Source organism: Protopterus annectens, chromosome 5.part0 (assembly GCF_019279795.1).
Source record: "Protopterus annectens isolate FY-2018-M chromosome 5.part0, PAN1.0, whole genome shotgun sequence".
Lineage (NCBI taxonomy): Eukaryota > Metazoa > Chordata > Ceratodontiformes > Protopteridae > Protopterus > Protopterus annectens.
Genome location: NC_056735.1, coordinates 803,158,087 through 803,173,783, shown reverse-complemented (window position 1 = coordinate 803,173,783; position 15,697 = coordinate 803,158,087). Strand labels below are relative to the sequence as shown.

General features: G+C 36.5%; 1 long non-coding RNA gene across 1 annotated transcript in view; it reads right to left on the bottom strand.

The window, feature by feature from the left end:
• Window positions 1-4,789, bottom strand: part of LOC122802839 — a 73,602-nt gene extending 68,813 nt beyond the window's left edge. Inside the window, exon 1 of the long non-coding RNA XR_006364997.1 lies at window positions 4,670-4,789. This is a non-coding gene — a long non-coding RNA (uncharacterized LOC122802839). The remainder of the gene's footprint in view (window positions 1-4,669) is intronic.
• Window positions 4,790-15,697: the final 10,908 nt, after the last annotated feature.

Below are 15,697 nucleotides of genomic sequence, written 5' to 3'. Positions count from 1 at the left end.
GGTCAGGAGGCAGAGATGGAGGGGGTAGCAAGCATTCATGAAAAAAAAAAGATTGTGTAGTGTATTCAAGGATAATGTGGATTATTCAATTTCAGAATAACTGAACAACGTATCTTCTGCCTACTGTCTTTTTAGACTGCATGATTATTGCAAGTGCTATTAATTTCCTATTTACCAAAAGAAGAACATTGTTCTATTTGGACCATTTTCTGCATATTTGGACTCCCCAAATTATTTATTCTGCTTGGGGAAAATCCACAATACTCAAGACAGTAATCAGTACCTCTCACTTGCAGACAGCATGTTGGTATTTAGTACCTTTACAGTGTTCCTTGTCTTCATTGCTACTCATCAGATGTTAACAGGCAAACTACAAATAAGCATATTGTAATTATAGCTTTCCACATCTCTGATATCTTTATGCACTGTGTCAAAGATACAGAGCTGATAAATAAACCTTTACATGGCTATACTAGGGACCTACAGTTTTGGAGATGTCCTATCATTGATTTCAAAGTATCATAAACCACATTTACACAGCTCACAGCAGGCAAGATTTCTTCTTGTTTAGCTAATGTTTCATCTTTTAAAAATTCAGATTCCATAGAGACATTGTTGATTGTGTTTGTCTTCTGTTCAGGCACCCTCAAAAGAAGTCAGTATTTAACCAGTCATATTTGATGGCTATAGAATAAGGACTGTCGTAATACACTCCATAATAGTCTATGAAAAGAGCTGGGAAGACTGCACCATGAGTTCAATTTCTTCAAAGAAAGGTGAAATGCCATTTGTACAAACCAGGTTTGGCGGAGGACTCACAAAATATGCATGAAACTCTGTCTATTGTGTCCCATGCTTAATATAACTGAATATGAAGATACTGAATCTTAGGAAAAAGAGGAATTCCTTGATGTGGAGTACCTTCAGTTCTCACATTGCTGTGATTATCACATAGTTACTCCTCTGAGAATTATCCTTGTCTGTCAAACCAATGTCGATCTCCACTATAATACAAATGTAATATATATATATCTATATATACATATATATATATATATATATATATATATATATATATATTTTTTTTTATGTGATGTTTTATAATCTATGCAGATTATGCTGAACACTAGAGTTGTATAATTTCCCACTGCAGCATATGACTTGAGACTTGAACTACTCTTTTCTCTCTATGCATGGCATAGTGTGTATCAACATTGCAGAAAGATAATAGTCATAGATCATCTATAAGCAGCAGATTTAGGTGTCTAGCCAAGCCGAAAGTAAAAATCTGCAAAGCCAAATTAAGGTGAGGCTGACCCAGTTCAGGGATTAATGCCATAGCTCTTGTCCACTTTCATTCTGGTCTGACTTTAAATGTAGTATGGATGACAATCTTTTTATCTTACTCCCCATCAAGTACCTTGTGCTGTACCCAGTACTACGACTACCAGTATGCAATGCTGCAGATAACAGAATGTTGTTATACTGGCAGAATCATCATTTGAAGAGTATGGCAACATCTGCAGGTCATCAGAAAAATTCAGGCTAGTAAGGGAGTGTCTTTGTTGATGACCATTATTCAAAAACATGGAAAAAGGGACAAAATACAAGAATATTTGATTTAACTATTGCTCAGTATAACTATCTACCTGTTTAGCTATCAAGTTCTGTATACATGTATGTAAGCATGTATGTATGAATGTATGTATGTATTCATTATTATACAGCTGATATAAAATTAAAAAATGAACCAAAAGACAAGTTGCAGGACGATGGATCCTCTTTATTAAAACACACTTTAGCTCTTTCGTCAATGGTATAAATTACTTTTTCAGAATGAAAAAAATCACACTACATTCTCTATTTATATGATAAAATAAGAAAGTCACATGTTTTCAATTAATTAATTCAATTAACCAGAATCAAACACCTTGGTCATTTTTGGGATTTTTGGATTTTTTTTTTATCTAAAGTTAACTCTCAGATTTATTCAGATGAACTTTTTTTGGTCACAATAAATGTTATTGACCTTTTTCCATTATCTCCCATGATCCCCATCAGGATTTCCCTCTCTCTTCCCCCCCTTGGCTGACCTGGTGTGACTCAGTTTGGAGTTTTTGTGTTTTGTGTTCATAGTTTCCCATTTGCACTAACGAGTTCAAAATGTATGATAACATTATTTAAAAAAATACTGACAGTCAATATTAGCCATGAATACAGCTCATAATATATACTAAATTAAAAAGAGATAACTATCTGGGAGTAAGTGAATGCATGAATTTATATTCTTGCACTTGTCACATTAACTGAGATACTGTAGATCTGCTTCATAAACACAAGATATATTTCAATCCATACATATTGATAATGGCACTAAATGCTGAAAGGAGATGAACATGTCTGGTGTGCATTCACTGTGACCAATGCTGCTATAAGGTGGCTAAATACTCTTGATTTGTTCAGAGGCAGATGGTAGCCAGAGACCGTTTTATTGGGGACTTAGTACAACAGACAGTGCTGTGATTAATAATGGAGTCACCATCACTTGTTTAATTTTATACCAAATATATAGCATAAATAACTTTTGTTAGCAAAACTAACATACAAACCAGAATGCACCCCATCTCATCAACTCTCAGTAGTAAAACAGGGTTGGGTCTAGTTATTACTTCAATGGGAATTTACTGGGCCACACCTAGTGTTAAATGTTAATTTTTACACAAAACATAATTATTCAGAGATCAAATGTAAATTCATCTGCTAAAGTATGAAGGCATTTCATAAATATATTAAGAGCTCTAAAAAACTTTAACAGAACTATGGGGGAATTAAAGCAGATAATGGGTCAGACAGAAGAGATGTCATAGATGTTCAAAGTCTTTAGCACAGTATTCCTCTCTTTATTAATACACAATGCCGAATCATTGAAATCTACTTGTATGTATAGCTCTATGATGTCTCCAAGACCATTACAAGTGTTAGACCTTCAAGAAGTATAGGCCCAGCTAACATTCCTATGGATATCTACTATAGTTTTTATTAAGAAAAGATTTAAGGGAGAATTAATAGTAACTTGGCACATGATTTGTATAAGTGTCTCTTCCATTATTAAATGCTTTCTCTGTGGTGATATGCTGAAGTTATATTAGCACTGAAAGGAGATAGCATAAATGCATTACTTATTTTAAACAGACCATCCTTATTTGAGTGAAATGCAAAATACATACTTTCAGTATTACATACATCCCAGTGAAACACTCATTTTATTATTTTGTCAGATGAATTAATGATCAGTAAATCCAGATTTACAAACCTTGCTAAATTTTACACTTTAAATAAACCTCTCAAAGGCATCCATAACATTTAATATTATGATAGTTGTGCTAAACTAATAGTTTATAAGTGTATCTTTTATGTTATTCACGTGGTATACAACAGGCTATTTAAGAAAAGACAAAGAGTTTACATTAATGGCTTTAGATCTAGGTGGATTAATATTTGCAGTGGCATTCCTCAGTGTTTAAAACCTGCTGCCCACTCTGTTTATCTTTGTGAATCCTATACCTCCCATTAACAATTAAGGATATCTTAATGATTAAACCTGCTGATGACTACAAACATGACATAATAACTTGCACATGTGGTAGCTTGATTTTTCTCAGGTGATTGCTTGGGGGGCTTCAACTAGCACTCAATTTAATGCCGACTACTGTGCACTTACTCAGTTTAATGTTAGACAGTTCAGTTTGTGCCATCATGAACTGGAACTGAAGTTAAAAATGGAGACTGCAACTAAATATCTTTGTGGCAATATGTAGAATTAACTGTTATTATGTTGGCACTTAATATATGTGCAACAGCACTTGGTAACGTGAGTCTTATACTAAAGTAATTTATTCTAGAAATGGAATTCTATTCAACAAACTCTTTAAAGTTGTAGTCATACTTATTTTTTGGTTATAACCCCCTTTCTTTACTTTAGGGTGGCCTAATGGTTAAGGTGTTTGCCTTACAAACACAAGGTGCAGGGTTTGAATCTCACAAGGGATAATTGGCTAGGCTTAAAATGGCTCGCAAGGGCAGTTAGCCTAGTACTAACCTATGAACCTATATGGAAAGAATATTACTAAAGCAGTTCCTTCACTGGACAGGCGTGTTTCTAACTTAGGACTACATCCTATGATACTAAAAAGCACAAGTGTTTTGTTGATTAAAGAACACATTCTACTTGGATATTAAGGTATTTAGTATGAAGGCTGGACATTTGGTTGCTACAGCAAAACACAGCATAACTTTCATTGCAGTTTTAAAATCAAACTAGATGAAAACTTTAGAAGATATAGGTTCTCTGTCTTATATGAAAGAAACTACAGGACAATGCTGTTCAATTATTGAATTGTTCTGACCACTAGCATCTTGGAATCCTTAATTTTAGAGGACTAACAAACTCAGAACATAAGTAATGATTACTATAAACTATGAAATGTGTTATCATTCATCCAGGTAAACCTTATTTCACAAAACCAGGGTCAGATAATAAAACTTTGCTTTACTGTTGATTAACTATACTAGAAACGTATCCTAATGCATTCATATATAATAGGATATAACACATTAATGCATACTAATAATACATAATTAAGTACATAATTCCCATAAAGCTACTTACCATTAACTGCTGCCAGGGCAATCAGGACAATGAAAGCCAATGCCATGTAAGACATGATGGAAGGTTTGTTTCTAGATATGCTTTGGGTCACTCTATATAGCTGATCCTGAATTTATACATTATTCTTATTAGTGGATCAAGGAAATTGCTTTATCAAATGAAATTTTAAAATGCAGTATGAAGAAATTCATTGGTCTCTTGCAGGACTGTGATAAATGTTGTAATTGCATTATTTGCTAATGAAACAGTGCTGAGTGTGATGCAATCTAACCACACAAAACAACAGAAGAGCACTTGGTTACAGTTATGAAACTGCAAAACTGCAGTATCTTCAGTAAAAAAAAAAATAAATGATTGCAAAGTACTAAACTTGGTCTGATTCCAAGCTTCTGCAAATTAAAAAGAGCAAATTACATAGAATAGGACAAAAAGGGGCTGATAATATTTATCAGGGGTGAGAATAAAAGTGTTTAACCAGTTCCCTACTTTGACCTGCACCAGAGGACTCAGTACTGGGCCTGTTTTGTAATGTTTTCACATCACCTTTCAACAATGAACTTGAATGGAGGCATGTTGGTTGTGGCAGATATCTCATCCTGCAGTAAGCTGAGCATGTGAAATGAAACGAAACTGTGCATATAAAATCTGCACATTTTAACAAGAAGCTACAATAGAGTATTTGCAATTTAATGCTGAAATCTCACACTTTGATTACAGTAGCCTATACATGACAGAAATCCATTAAAACTAGATTATCTGAACATAAGTTTTTCTGATATCCTGTCTTATGAGTTCAAAACTGTGGAATAGTGTGACTGAATGACAGTTTTATTAGTGGGATTCTGCAGAGAACTAGGAAGGAATTTTCCACAAGAAAAAAAATGAAATGGTACTACCTGGTCTGAGAGCAATTGAAATGGACCATCCCACTACTGTCAGGTTTATGCTCACATTAAAATCCTTTAACTGTGACAATAATTAGAAATATTTAAACAGATATTGAGAAAGTTAATGATGACTACAGCTGTAATACATTATCCCCGGGAGTCATGAAGCTCGGCGTAAAGATGGCATTAGCCTTGTGCCAACCATGTGGCGTAGAGATGGTGCAGCAGCACCACAAGCATATTAATGAAGGCACGCTGCCGCAATGTCCACATGCATAGGAAATGTGCGCAAGTGCAGGGGGCATGTCTAAGCACTGCACGGAGGCGTGAACATGTCGGCTGCAGACGTGCAACCTAAAATGCTGACTAGTGCAGCCTGCCTCTAATAGTAATCACTCCTGTCAGTGTCCATGGATACTGAAATGTATTCAAAGCATAGTTTCATGAACACCAAAATAAAAAGTAAACACAAAGGCACATAGCTGAATATTGAGCCCCCGTCTCTCGAACAAATTACATTTAAAACTCAGTGCCCGTATTCCATTGTATTGCTGATTGTTATACCAAGTGGAAGTGAAACGCAGTGTGTTTGCGTGCCGCAGCTCTTTGCTAAGCCTAGCCCATTGGTTATGGTTACCACCTGTCCCACTTTGTGATGGACAGTCCCTCTCTGGGCAGTCGTGTACTTACCACAGAAATTAAAAATGGCAAATGTCCTGTGATTGTAGGACATAATTATGTCCCATGTTTTATGTAATAGTTCCATAAAATAGTTATTTCTGTATCTAAAATACCTAAATGTTACAAGAAACAGAATAAGCAACTAAACCGCTAAAAGAATAAGCTGTCACTTAGGCATAAAAGTAAAGTACTCTCCTTTGTACTGACCGTGGGTATGTGTCAGCCTGTAAAATCTGATGTGTGTCCCGAAGATGTCCCACTTTGGCCATTTGAAAAGATGGCAACCCTACCAATGGTCAAAGCATTCGCTCTATATCTGCCCATTCATGGTCCAGGTCGTACCTGTCTGGACGGCCCAAAGATGAATGGGTATTACCCAGGTCTACCTACCATGTCATGAAAGATATGTATTTGCGTGTACCTATGTGCGTGAAGTACAGCATGTGGAAGATCAAATATGCCAGGGGTGTCCTCACAACCATATTGGTACCAGAGATATGTAGAGTACGCAATGTGTTCTGTTGTCTGTGCCATGGGCCATCAACCATAGAAGGGATGGATGGTGTGTGTGGAATATCAGAGTGGGAGGTGACAGGTAATGTAATAATTCATCAAGGGGGAGACTGAGTCTGATGCACAATATGTGAACTGGAGGTGTACAAGGGAGCAGTGGGTCAATCAGAAAGGAAACCAAAGAACAAACATTCACATCTGCAATACAACCTGACAGGCCATACTGCAGAACACAATCCCACAAACATGTGATCATTAAAATGTGCGATACACATGTACAGAAACGTTACCGGCTCACACCCACATAATGGTCTGGCCTGAACCGAGCCATCCAACCCTAACACACTTGGATACATAATTGAATACCCATCATCCCCTCCACAGCACACACCCCCCCTTGCTGAACGTCTACCAAAACCACCCATACTCGGGCTGCTAGCTTGGCACAGCCATATCTGTACATAGTGCCCCCTACCCACATCTAGTAGGCAGTAGCACCCTAGGCAGTCTCAGGCTTGCAAACTAGGTATCCCATGCATGCATAACCCTACCACATTTTCGAACAGCCAGCTGAATGGGGTCTGTCGTTTACAATTTCTGGACATCCCTCATGGGATAAGTGTCTGTTTTTAAGATTAGACTTTGCGGCATAACACGGTTTCCACCCCCGTTGACATCCGGGCACTAGGGCTACCACCTGTCCCACTTTGCAAGGGACAGTCCTTGTTTGGCCAGTTGTGTCCTGCATAAAAATTGAAAAAATGGCAAATGTCCTGAGATATTAGGACAAACATATTTCCTATATTTAATATAATGGTTGCATAAAACAGTTATTCTGTTTCTGAAACACCTAAATGTTATAAGAAACAGAATAAGCAACTAAAATGCTACAAGAATAAGTATTTATGTAGGCAAAACAGTGAAGTTCTGTCCTATGTACTGGATGTGGGTATGTTTTGCCTTTATTTATTTATCAAATATTTGGATTTGGAACTTTCAATGCTGGCTTTGGCGTGTTTTTCGAGTTTGGTTGGCCGTGCACAGCTGTACTTGCGAGGTGGAGTGTTTTGTACGTCAGTTGTTCCTCGCTGTTGCCGTTTAGTTCCTGCCCTGGTTGGAAGGAGAGGACTCCTACCCCGATGTGTTCGTAAGTTCGGCCTCGCTGGTTCGTTCAGGGATGCTTCCTTTTGTGTATTCATTTTGGGACCTTAACATTTTGGTTATTATACGACCTGCATCTTGTAAGCGACAACTTTGGAGCAAGTTTCATTGCTGACTAGGCCTAGGCGTTCTATTTTCTTGGATACGCCAGCTCAAGAATATATTTTTTCAATAAGACGACCGTCGCTGAACACATTTGGACATACTGGGACTGTTTGTTCTTCAAATTGTATTGTTATTATTACGATGCTAGAGCGGGACATTACAGGTATGTTTACTACATATCTTATATATATACGGGCTACCAGCATCACATTTTTTTGATCATATTGATACCGTGACATGTGGTGCCAGTTGCAACGCATTTGGGAACTTATTTTACATCAAGCCTTAATCTGACGAGTACAGTTATCTACAACATCTACGGGGCTTTCAACTATTGGTTTCATGAAAACTTGACCTATTCATGGCTGAGAGTATATGTTTGGAGCTGAATGTGTAGTCATCTGAGATACGCTAGTTAAAGGGATTGTCTCGACAAATAACTGAACTTGCAGTTCGTTTTGTATTTACGACGATTGGATACAGACTGCTGGTGTGTTTTTGACATATGCCATTACGGGTCTCGATGATTGTGTTAGATCTCTTTTTTTCACAAAACTTATAGACTTGTCTTTTCAACTAAATTGATACAGCGAAATAGAGCATTGAGTGTGGCGGATTTGGGAACCCCATCCCATACTGTATTCCAAAGACACTCGAGTATTTACCTCACCATTTTGACATTTTTTATTTTGTATTGTTCATCTTTTTTATGAACCCAGCCTCATGCTATATTTATAGGCTTCTAATAATTGTATTCAAATTTACCACCATTTTTTTCAAAGGCACCATTCCTTTATGTGCAGGAAATACCATTAATGTTTATTGGATATAACAACAACTGGGATAGGAGAAATGTATTTCTTTTTTCCTTTTTCACTTATTCATGGTGACTTCACACTCACCTAGTTTGGGTTGGATGAAGTTTGTGTCTGTTTAGCCACGTATTATAGTATCTTTTTGGTCCCAATATTTCCAAATGTGTTATTCAGTTTATGCTGATGTTATTTACATGCATATTATGTGACTATGTGATAAAGGATTTTTTCATTCGCAATTTGGACCACATTTTAATTTAGTGGTGTTATAGTAGGGCATGGTTCCACAGTTAGGGAGTGCTCTATTTTTATATTTTCAAGTATATTTAACCATGGAATAGATAGTCTACTCATAATTGAATGGGTCCATCTCTATTGGGATGATTATATGATTATTTAGCATGTCAGTATACAGCGAGTTCTGAATATGCATATTTAAGCCCAGGCTAAATACTTCTTTGATCACATATATCACTGTGTTTTTCAAAACAGTTGGTCCATTGTTTTTACAGTGGTAATTGTGATTTATTTTTGAACTTGTGGCATATAATGATTAATCTCAAAGCAAATGTCCTTTTTGTATGATGTCCATTACAAATTCGGATGTTATTTCATATTTCTAGGTCATGCATCCTATTTTGCTATTATATTACGCATACTTTGCAAGATCCAGGATAATTATTATTTTGTGACTTTTATTATTAGGATCGTTTTTATACGAGTCTACATTTTGGTCATATTAATGATTGGTTAATTATTTGCTACTTCAGGTTGGTTATGACAACATTATATTGATTTAGGTGCTATAACTTATTGACCCGATTAGAATTAGTGACTCTTATTCAATTATAGTCAGTTAGGTGATTTTTTGTTTCATACACCCTCTTATCAGATCCCAGCTATTCTACATATTCCAGGCCATTAAGTGGGTTAAGTAACAACTGGTTGATTTGTCACATTTATTGTTTTTTTGGTTTATCCTATACGTGACAGTATCCTTTACCATATACAGTCACTTAGCACCCTTTTGTTCAGGGTGTCCACTATCAGGTTTTGCCATTCTGTATTAACCAATATTGGTCCATTCTTTGGTGAACCATTGACTTTGGTCATAGATTCTTATGATAGTCTCATTTCTACAAGTTCTGATAGGGTATTAGTCTTTAAAGTGTTGTTTAACTACTTACCCTTTAGCTTATATTACACACATTTTTTATTATTGGATTGGTTTTCTGTTCTAAATTTTGAACTACATTTACAAATATTAACACACAGTTGGATGGTGGGTCCTTGACTGGCCCTGTCCCTCGTTCCTGTGCTGTTGTTCAGATCCTTGACAGTTCCTGATTTTTCATATTCAATTCTTGGACAGCATACCATAATTTATTCTGGAGATGGAACTGGATAAATTATTGGATGGTTGGTGTGCTGATAGAGAGGATATTGGCATATTCGGTCTTGGCCAGATCTCAAGCAACAACCAGAGTGAAAATAACTCGGATGGGGGTGATAGTTGTGAAACTGCATTCCGTAATTTGGAGAAAGGTTTAAAAAGTCTTAGAGCCAACATTTGGCATCTGAGACTGTTTAAAGCATACTTACATAAGAACCTGGCACCAAGAGGATTGAGAATTAAACTCCATCCACTAGTCGGCAGATCTGAACAGAGGCTGACAGATGAATGGGATGAGGCACTCAGAAATGGCTCTATGGTTTTTGTAAAAATCTTAGCCTCCTATTATGAGAGGATGATTGATGTTTGTGCCTCAGAAACAAAAGAATGAAGTGCCGAATGCAAAAAATTTCAATCTAATCACAACTATCACCAACTTCTGGATAGGCTGTCCAAAGAATTGACTAATTATGATAAATTGATCAGGGACCGAAAGGTCAAAAAATTTAATAGAGATGTGACTGATTATGCAAAGGGGCAACCCTTTCAAACACAGAGAACTGACAGGTTTCAGGACACACGGCCGGGAACGACCGGGGGCAAGTCCAGAAAGAGACCGAGATCCATATTGAAACACAGAGACCAAATATTTACGAGCACATCAGGGGAGGAGTCATCATACACAGATAGTGAGGGAGGAATGTCCACCAACTCCCCATTAAGAAAGAAGACTATTAATCAGCATCTCCCTTTAGACAGGGTAGGAAATCCAGAGGGGGGAGGAAACACACCCATAGAACTAAGAACAGAATCCATGCCAGGTTTGATTCAAGCCCTATTGAGATAATGAATACATCTTTTGAAAATGTTCTAAATTTGTCAGATGTTGTACTTACTGATGCACAACACAATATCTTGAATAAAGGTTTGGGTTTTGTTCCAAGCTTCTTTTCTGATCATTATCTCACTTCTTTGGATGTTATGGAATATTGTAGAAAACTTAACCTTAAGATATTTTTTTCTGAACAGGACACTACTACATCTCAAAGATCCTCCGAGTTCACTTTCAAAAAATCCACATTTCAGCCACCTATGAACAAGAATGTTGGTATTTTCCAACAAGCAGTGCTCAAAGATTTACATTTTCCTCACTTAGAATGTAATATTGCCCCAGACAATATGACATCAGAAGAGAAACAGGCACTTTTGGAGCTTAGAAATAACCATACTATTGCCATTTTACAAGCTGACAAGGGAGGTGCTGTGGTTATTCAAAATATGCATGACTATATTCAGGAAGGCCTCCAACAACTTTCGGATACTAAATGTTATCAGTATATGGGTGTTGACCCAACCAAAAAATTTAAGGAAGAGATTGATATCTTCCTTAATTTGGCAAGGGATGAGGGCATTATTAGTCCTAAGACTCTTCAACATCTCCAGGTTAAGGACCCTTCTAAGCAAATTTTATATTTGCTACCTAAAATTCACAAATCCATCATTCGTCCTCCAGGCAGACCAATTGTCTCTGGTCATGGCTCATTGACTGAACCACTGTCTGAGTTTCTAACTCAGTATTTAAAACCTTTACTGATACATGTCAGAGCTAGAATTCAGGACACAACACAGTTTTTGAATATTATTCAGGATACCCAGCTGGATCCAAATTGGATCATGTGCACCTTGGATGTAAAATCTCTCTATAACAGCATACCCCATTGGGGAGGTCTACAGGCTTTGGAATTTTGGCTGACCAAATCTGAAATATATCCACCGGGGTTTAACACATTGCTCATATGCATGTGTGAACATGTCCTCAACAAAAATGTTTTTTATTTCCAAGGTGAATGTTATTGGCAATTGAGAGGCACAGCCATGGGTGCATCTTTTGCACCCATATATGCCGATCTCTTCATGGCATATCTAGAAGAATATGTGATTTATAATCCTTTACATAACATTTACCTTGTGGAGATGGACATTTGGAGGAGATACTTGGATGATTGCTGGATGGTGTGGCGTGCGGATACTGAATATCTTTCTGAATTTGTTGAATACTTAAATAACAACATATGGGGCATTGAATTTTCAATTACATCTGATAAGGATCAGATTGATTTTTTGGATGTTACGATTTATCGTACCAGTGACCATACTCTTAACACCAAAACACATCGCAAGTATCCACAATTCAACTCATTACTTCATGCTTCCAGCATGCACCCACGTCACACCATCCGCAACATCCCCAAGTCCCAATTCTTAAGAATGAAACGTATCAATTCCTCCCAAATTGATTATGATTCAGCCAAACATGATTTGAGACACAGATTTTTGGACAGAGGTTACTCCAACTTTGATATTGAATCTGCCAGGATCTGGACTGATAGACAGAATAGAGATTCATTATTACAATACAAAAATAGAGATGATTGCATCAAAGATGACACTATTAGATTTATCACCACTTATGGCAGGAACCATCAGATAGTTAGGGAGATCCTGAACCAAAACTGGAATATCCTCTTAGCTAATGACCATTTATGACAGATTTTGGGCAACCAGTGTCCCATCACTTATAGGAGAGGAAAAACCTTGGGCACATTGTTTTCACATTTTAAACATCAGGAGAGTGGTGGTGCCCATTACAAACAACTTACTATCTCTGGGGACGAATTGTTAGGCACTTTTCCTTGTGGCCATTGCAGCTCATGTTGCCAGGTGAATAAGCTCAAACAATTCACCAGTGCCAACACAAGTAAAGTGTATGATGTACGTATATTTGGCAATTGTTCATCTAGTTGGGTCATTTATTTAGCAACATGTCAATGCAATGCTTTTTATGTGGGCAAAACTTCTCGCCCGCTTAGAACCAGGATAAGTGAACATAGGAGTGAAATACGTAATAAAAAAACCACCAATGCTTTATATCAACACTCAATTAAACATACAACAGCCAATTTCATGTTTATGATTATTGATAAAGTTATGGGTAACAGACATAACCAATTGGGTTGGCAAAGCATACTCAGCCACAAAGAAAAATATTGGATTATCCATTTATGAGCACTATTTCCACCCGGTCTTAATGAACATTTGGGCTAAAAGAACGTAGATTTTTTGCCTATGCTGTCAATATACAGATCTGTTTTATTGGTTATCTATTATTGGGCATTATCATTGTTATCACATGTATATACCCGTTTGATGGTTTTCTCAATTATTATAAGACAACCAGTCGATATAGATACCAATTCACCTTTTGTAGTAGTATATCATATCTGACTAGTAATTGTTGTGATGACATATACCACTACAGTCTGCATTTAACATGAGGTGTTTAAATTATTCCCAGCATAGGACCCAACTTTATTTTTGGATACCAGATTGTTCAGGTACATGGCACGGGATCACTTTATAACTGAACTTTGGCCCAATAATTAGGTGGATCATATGCCATGATTAGTATGCAACATTTTTGTGTTTTATAGTTGGCCAATCATCATAGACACCAAGATACATATGTATGGGTACAATATATCATATCTGAAATGTGAGATATGTTGCACATGACCCCTTTTTGTTTACTAGGTCTGAGACTTATATCATTGCCAATATGTGATCTAACTTTACTTTTTACATTATACTGTCCAAGTATAGCTATCAATATAGGGTATGGGTCAATTAAAGCATTTAGGCTCCGAAATCATGTGATGCACATGACACCCACAGAAGGTCTTACCTTTGTATTTGGCTAGGACACCATACATTCCAGGATTAGTATAGCATGTCTTTATTTTTGACCTTTGTTAACTATCAGCCTTACAAAGGTCTTTTACATTGTTACACTGGTTATCATGCCCATTTTTAGACCATCATGGAAGGTAGCTAATATACTTTTTTGTAAATATTAATATAACAACAATTTTTTTATATATTAATAAAAAAAATTTTCATATAGCATAGGACACATATTGCATGTTAGTTATTTTTCCCTCAACATGCTTGAGATAGGGTATACACTGGCTACTGTGTTTTGGTGCTATGCATTATATATGTGCAGCAAGCATGAGATATTGTTGACAATATGTTATTACATATATCATTGACAACTCATACATCTGTCAGAATAAATGTTTTTTGGCTATGTATCATATATACTTTTCATAAGTATGAAACACTGTTTTGACACTTTTTTGTATATATGGAAGCTAATTGACAATGTCTATTTTTTATATTGTATTGAATTTATGCCTTTGATGGCATTCAAACGATATATGTTGCACATCAAGATGCATTCACTTTTTGAAACTTTTTTGGTACTTATTATGTATGCACATAAATTATGTGCCCTGGTTTCTCATTGGTCTCGAATTATTTATAAGCATCCTTGCTTATCAGTGAGCTGTTTTCCTGTCTTTCTTCCTCACTGAAGAAGGTCTTTTCCGAAACTAGTATGAGGATTGAGCTGTTATTGTAGTGCTTATGTTGCACTAGTTTATTTTCAATAAATATTTGGATTTGGAACTTTCAATGCTGGCTTTGGCGTGTTTTATGTTTTGCCTTGTCCCACTATGGGCAATTGAAAAGGTGGCAACCCTACCAGGCACAAGTCAGATTAGCAGTACCTGACCACAACCCTTCTCAGCCTCCACCCAGTCCTGCAGAACCTACGATCCGCGATTAAACACCTGACTGTGATGCACATCTCCCCACATGCATTATCGGGAATAATACCTTTCTCATATTCCCATGAAGCTTCCCCATAGCCATCTTCCAAATAGTACATGTCCACAAATTGTATACCCCATCCATGTTCCTCATTGTAATGATGCACACAACCCCTGTATAAAAACAGTACAGGTACCTCCCGTATGTGGTTGTTCATATAAATGGCTATGTATATCTCCAGATATGTAGTCATATATCTATAAATGTACATATTTACATTCGCACATCACAAATACATGCATATAAGTACTTGTCAAGTAAGTGTCCAATTCATAGATATATTTACTTGCAAATGTATACATATGCTTCTCAGAAATATATGAACAGTAATATGTACTATACATATGTACACCAACCGACTGTCACATATGTTGCCAGTATTGTGGAATGCCTGTAGTAAAGTCATATATCCTAATTACCATCCATACAGAATGTATCACGGATGGTTTAGTGGTACAACCAGTGACTATGCTGTTCTTGTTCCCGGGTCCAAGCCATGCAAGAGCTGCTAATTTTAAATGATGCTCACAATAATGGCAGTTGGAAATAGGGTGATTATGGTGCCTCAAAGCAGACATAAGCGGGTATGCGCGACGGTAACTGGCATTCATTCAACAGTATGGGAAATGTAAAAATGCATGTAGGTGTATATGCATGTGAATGTACAGATATATATATATATATATATATATATATATATATATAAATATATGTATATATATATATATATATATATATATAT